Raw genomic sequence first — 6,640 nt, 5'->3', positions numbered from 1 at the left:
TTTTTTGGTATGCCATTTATTTTAGTTCGTTCGTCTGTCCACATCTGCGATCCCACGACATCTTAATTACTGATTGATCATGTCATTCTCCTTGATTGAATATTACCTGTCATGTGATAAAGGAATCCCGACAAAATAGAAAGTAGAAAATTATTGTGCTATCCATATACACATTGCATGTTTGCATGCACCAGCATACATGGCAACGAGCAAAAGGAAAATGAATTAACATAGAAGAAAAGAGAATTAAGACAAAAGAAACCTCTTTGCATTTCTAAGAACCTTGCCAAATCTGCCTACATTTAATTACTTCCCCTTTTTGCATTTGCAAAAGGGACATTTTTTCCTCCTTTTATTTGGTTTCACGCTCACGTATTCTATCGCCCTCGCTTACTGTTTCTTGCGTGAACCATAGTTGATGTCATCTGTCTTTTATGGCTCAGCCTCCCAATCCCAAGAGAAGGTCTCTACCTCTCCCTGACTGGAGATCCGGCCTGCCAGAGGGTCTCCTCGAGTCCATCGAGCAGCGTCTCGCGTCAGGCCACGACGCAGCGTCCTTCCGATCCGCTTGCTCCCCATGGCGCGCCGCCGTCCCGTTCGCGACCTTTGGGCCACTCCTACTGCTCCCGTTCGACCCCGATTCGGACCGCGTCGGCTTCTACTGCGTCGCGGAGGAGGTCTTGTCCAAGACGCTGCCCGACGTGCGTGGCAAGGTGGCGTGCGGCTCCTCGCGTGGGTGGCTGGCGCTCATGGACGAGGCGGCTTCCGTGACGCTGCTGAATCCATTCGGCGGTGCCCGTGCCCCCCGCGTTGAGCTCCCGCCAGCAGGTGAACACGTCGCGGCGGCGTCCTCATCGGAACACGTGTCTAGGGTCCACGGCCGGTGGGTCCTCCATCCCACCAACGGCTACGGGGACGCGGATACCACAGGTAGAGCCATCAAGCTAGAAGACATGAGGGACGTGTTCTTCCGTGAGATCGTGCTCTCGGCGCCGCCTGACGCCGTCGGCCGCGAGTGCGTGGCCATGGCCATGCTTGGGTGCTCCACGGTGGTCGCGTTCTGGCGGGTTGGAGTCGATAGCGCACGGACGCTGCTCGACACCAAACTAGAGTTCTCCGTGGGGTCTATCGTCCACTATAAAGACAAGTTCTTGGCGATCGACTGCACTGGAGAAATCTCCGTCTGCAGCAGCAACGCCGCCGGCGCTGCTCCAACCGCGACGCTGCTGCCATCGCTGTCGCCATCTGCGGGGCTCTGCCACCGTAGCTACCTGGAATCAAACGGTGAGCTGTACATTGTGGGTGCCATGGTGAGCACGTTCCACGAGACATAGAGCTTCACCTACAACAACACGATCTACAAGTGCAACCTCCATGACCGTACGCCGGAGTGGTCCAGGGTGAGAGACATCGGTGATCAGACACTGTTCGTGTCTAAACATTTCAATGAAAACTTCAGTGGAATAAGTGTATCCAAGTACAAGGAGAACAAAATCTACATGTCTGAGCCATTGTATGAGGATCCATACGACTTGGTCCATCGACTGGAGATCGTTGATATTGCTACTGGCGCATCCGAAGTGATGCCCGTCCAGGAAAAGATGAAGGGTTCCGAGGCTCTAGGTTGGATTCGACCCAATCTCTGGAAGCTCTAGAGTTTATGAGCCTGCGACGCCGCGCACTCCGTGACTGTCTTAAATTCCTAAACTTTGCTTTTTAGATTAAATATCACTTAAACGTTGGTATTTAATTTAACAGTATTATTATCTTATTGTGCGATCCGTGTGTTTTGAATATAAATTATTAGTTATCCCGTAGCAACGCACGGACACGCCAGTAAAAAAGAAAGCTCTCGACGAGCTCTACGTTCATCCATCCGAGCGACGGATCAAAAAGTCAAAATTTGGTCTCTCTTTAAAGCATCCGGTCAATCTACGTAAAAAAAATATTCATTGATATTAAAATCACATTTATTCCTTATATACATGCACTTCTTGGTGTTACAGTGCCCGCAGGCCGCCTGCCACGCGTGCCCGCAGCGCAAGCCCAGCCGAGCCACCCACCGCATGTGACAGCACGACGTCTAATAAGGCGCAAGCCTGCCCGCCCGCCGCGAGCCGCCCTTTGCGCCGCCGCCGCTTGCTATGGTTAAGGATTGGGAGTCAACTGGCGCCCAGGCTTGGTTGAGATGAATATAGGAAGGGTACTTTAGTCTTTTCGCGTGCTCTTTAATCGGTTTTCTATTTTTTAGGATTAATCTCGCGCCACCTAATAACACAGTTAGAAACTAGGGATAAACTGAAGCTTCAAATGAAAATAACAAGGACAAAATTACAAAGTTGAAAAAGTACGAGTAAAATCACCGTTGCAGTCTACAGCAGGTGCAGAAACACTTAATTCCCAAATGATTATTGCAGTGTAAAACAATACACAACTAGGTCATTAACTCCACAATCCCACAAACTCGCTATGACCCTCCTTGCTGGATATGCATGCCATTCCAGACATCTCGGGCACGACGCATGACGCGCTCCAGAGCACACAAAGCAGCACGTCTGGGCTCTACTCGCATACAGCCACCAGCTGCAGCTACACACATGCATACAGTCTAAAAAAAAAACAAATGACATGAAAATGTAACTGTGATAATATTCAAATTTCAAATACGGAATACCAAGGTTGACTTTATCTGGCTAAAGGCCCCCACAATGCGATCGCTTGGTTGGTTGGATTTGCCTCATCAAACCATAATTAGCCTTTTGGCCTTGTCTACTAGTTTGTACATAGGCGCGCTCTCCCGGACCATGCCTTCGTCTTCAACGAAGACCTTGTACTTTTCCAATATGGACGAGGTTCCTATGAGCATGTTCAGGGCCTCCTCCGCCCCCTTTTTTTCTGAAGATTTCTATGTACCCAGGACACGCTGCCACAATGGATATTATACCGTCTCAATAAGGACCCTTCTTAATCTTGGGAACTCCCAATTTGGTTCAATGTTGGACTTGAGAGTATCCACAAGCTTTCCAACAAGTTCTGAAGCTGCGTCGGTACTTGGAGCGAGGTTATTTTTAGCAAGCACATCAGCAAAGTCTTTTTTCGGGATTACATAACCAATTTGTGAAGCGACGTAGAGTGCGGCATGCAATTGTTTGACAACTTTATTCCCTGAGTTCTCCGATTGTTGTTTGTCATTTTCGTTCCCTATTATAATCTTCATCACCTGCGTGCATGGTGTGGTGACAAAGATAATATCAAATAACGAAGGGCCACTTCATTGTTAATTTGTCAAACTAACTATTACTAATTGGTGGCTCCAGTAATAAAGACTATGTTAATTCTTTTTATGAGTTGTGCTGAGAAAAAAGAAAGAAAAATCATAAAAATTCTCAAAAAAATTAGAAACATCTAACCCACGTAAAAATGAGAATATGAGCACATGAGATAAAACAAATGTAAATTTTTTTGATTTGTCATGGCCCTAATTTTGCACACAATCACTACCGGACTCCCGGCCTTTGCCGAGAGCCCGAAGCTCTCGGCAAAGACGAGTTGACGCTCGGCAAACTATTTGCCGAGAGCAGCTCTCGGCAAAGAGCCGTCGGCAAAACATCTACCGGCAAAGTATTCTTTGCCGAGAGCACCTCTCGGCAAAATATTTACCGAGAGTAATGTCAAGGCTCTCGGTAAACTATAGCTCTCGGCAAACTGGCGCGCCCCAGTAACGACCTAACAACCGCTAACGGTGTGACAACGTCTTTGCCGAGAGCGACCGTCGGCAAAGAACTTCTTTGCCGAGAGCGACCGTCGGCAAAGAATTGTTAAAAAAAAAAGATTTGCGGCCGAGGTGGTTTTCAAAAAAAAAAAGGTTTGCCGAGAGCCGACCACCAAACTCTCGGCAAAGAGGAATGTTTGCCGAGAGCCAGGGTCTCGGCAAAGAGGCATATTTGCCGAGAGCTAGGCTCTCGGCAAAGAGGCTTCTTTGCCGAGAGCCCTACTCTCGGCAAAGAGTCCAGAGAGCATTTTTTTATTTTTGTTTATATTTCCAGCTTCAACAACACATATTTCACAAATATAACACATCATCCACATCACATATATCACAAATATGTCATCCACATCACATATATCACAAATATAACACATCATCCACATCACATATATCACAAATATGTCATCCACATCACATGTCTCACATTATAATCCATCTAAACATCTCAAATCCAACAACACATGTCCATCTCAAAGTGCTAAGTTCATCTCACACAAGTTCATGTCACAAAGTGCTAATACATGATGAAGAACAACAGGCTCACCCCCAAGGCTCCCACCCTCCCGACGACGGCCGCTGCTGTGGCGGAAGGTGTGGATACGACTGGTACCCTGACCCTCCCGACGACTGCTGATGCGGCGGAAGTTGTGGATACGGTTGGTGCCACGACCCTCCCGACGGCGGCTGCTCAGGCACATCATTCGAACCCGCTGATTGATTCTGCACAAAGGAGAAGAAAAATTAGTAATTATAGTAATACTAAGGCATGCAATTGTAATCTAAACGTAGACAAGTCAAAATTTGCAGAACTAGGTATAAAATTGTAATCTAAGCCTAGACACATCAAAATTTCGGCAGCACCTCCCCTGTACGGTGGGGTTTCCAAAACCTGCAAGAAAACCAACGGCACGATGGCTGCCCACCACATATCAACGGCACGATGGCCGGCACACATATATATCAACGGCACGAAGGCCTCCCATCATATATCAACGGCACAATGGCCGACATGCACAGTAAAGAGCTTTTGTTAGAGAAGTTGAACTCACGTATGAGTAAGGTGGGTATGGGTAAGGCGGTGGAGGAGCGAACAGCTCTAGTGGCGCTGGACGACCCATCGTGACGCCAAGACTTGCCACGTACTGAGCCAAGGCGTCAAACCTCGCCCGCTCGGCCTCCCACCTCTGTCGCTCGGCCTCCCGCTCCCTCTGTCGCTCTTCCTCCACCCTAGCCTTATGCTCCTCGAGCGCATGCACCTGGGCCTATAATTTTTCACCGCATTGTTACAAGCAATTTCGAGGAATGTAAAACCAATGATCGACGAATAAAACAGAAATAACCTGTAGTGCTGCCACACGATGCGTCGAAGTGTCCTGCCTTGGGCGTATGGGCACGCTACCGCTCGTGCTGCTTGTCCGGACCTGTGAGAGAGTGGGAGTGGTGTGCGGGTCGAGCGTGCTGTTGCCGATGAGGTACCGCCCATGCTTCTTGCCTCCTCCCACCCTCATGACGATGTCGCCGTCAATGTCCGCGGTGTGCGGATCCCAGTCTGCCCCATGGACTCCCCTTGCCGCCTCGGTGTACTGACTGATGCGCTCGGGGATGCTCTCATTGGTGAACGACTCGGCTGGGTCATCCGGGTTCCAGTTGATGTTGTCTGTCGCCTTGCCCTTGTGGGCCGGAACCCATGACTTGAGCTCTCCGCATGGCTGGTTTTGATGTGCAGCCGACTACGAGAAAAACAACAAGACGATTATAAATCATGCAGGAATAAACGTTTGAAAGAATAAATGAAGCTACACCAAGTCACGTACCCATCTAGCCCCGAATTCGTGGATGTTAAGGTTGCCCTGGTGGTGTGATACACCTGGCATCAGCAAACGTCGTTCCCGGAGGACGGTGTGGTTATCCGCCCAATTGCCACTCACCCACCTGTCGACCATCATCTGCCAGGCCCGCGTTTTATTAGCGCACCAGCCAGGAGGCACCTGTATGACATCAAATACATTGACAGATATAAGAACAATTCAAGCCTACCAAATCTCAGAAGAAATCAATATTGATGTTGTATATTTACCTTCAGGTACTGCTCTTTGGTCAGATGCATTAATCTTGCATCTTCTTTCTTTACCTTCCGAAGCTCGTAGACGGCACAGTAATCGATGATGGCCTGGAGCCGCGCCTCGTAATGCATGTTTGAGATACATTTGTGCAGTCCAGAAGTAATTTCAACAGGCTACGGAAGCAGCTGATGGTCGTCCAAGGGAGAATACCGTACCGTGTCAAGGTCGGAGGCGGCAAAGCTGGGAAGGCCCAGGCGCTCCCCGTCCCCACCGCCGCCGCCGAGGCTCCACCCTGCAGTTGCGATGACGTACGATCACGGGCGAGCAACAAACCCAAAACCCAAATGGAGCCCATACTAGTGGTGCGTGCGATCGAGGACCTACCTGGTCGGGCGTCAAAGCACAGGCGAGCCTGCGGAGCGCCGCGGCGAGGATTGAGCCGTCGGCGAGAGCGGCCCGTAGGTCGTCGTCGGACGCGTGCGGCGGGGGCAGAGGCAGGCTGGAGCCCGCCAGAATCGACCGCAGCCACGCAACCAGGCGAGCCTGCGGAGCGCCGCGACGAGGATCGAGCCGTCGGCTAGAGCGGCCCGTAGGTCGTCGTCGGACGCGTGCGGCGGGGGCAGAGGCAGGCTGGAGCCCGCCAGAATCGACCGCAGCCACGCAACCACGCAACGGCGGGGGCAGAGGCTCGCGGCGGCGGCGGTGTGTGTGCGTGCGTGAAGACAGAGAGATAAGGCGCCGAACCGGTTAAATATGTGAAGCCACTTTGCCGAGAGCCAGATCTGGGAGGCTCTCGGCAAACCTTACA

The 6,640-nt window shown here is 50.4% G+C and overlaps 1 pseudogene; it reads left to right on the top strand.

Moving 5' to 3' along the window:
• Nucleotides 1-434: 434 nt before the first annotated feature.
• Nucleotides 435-1,655, top strand: LOC136499487 (uncharacterized; annotated as a pseudogene).
• The last annotated feature ends 4,985 nt before the right edge of the window (nt 1,656-6,640 follow it).

Source organism: Miscanthus floridulus, chromosome 13 (assembly GCF_019320115.1).
Source record: "Miscanthus floridulus cultivar M001 chromosome 13, ASM1932011v1, whole genome shotgun sequence".
NCBI lineage: Eukaryota > Viridiplantae > Streptophyta > Magnoliopsida > Poales > Poaceae > Miscanthus > Miscanthus floridulus.
This window is presented reverse-complemented; position numbering and strand designations above follow the sequence as displayed.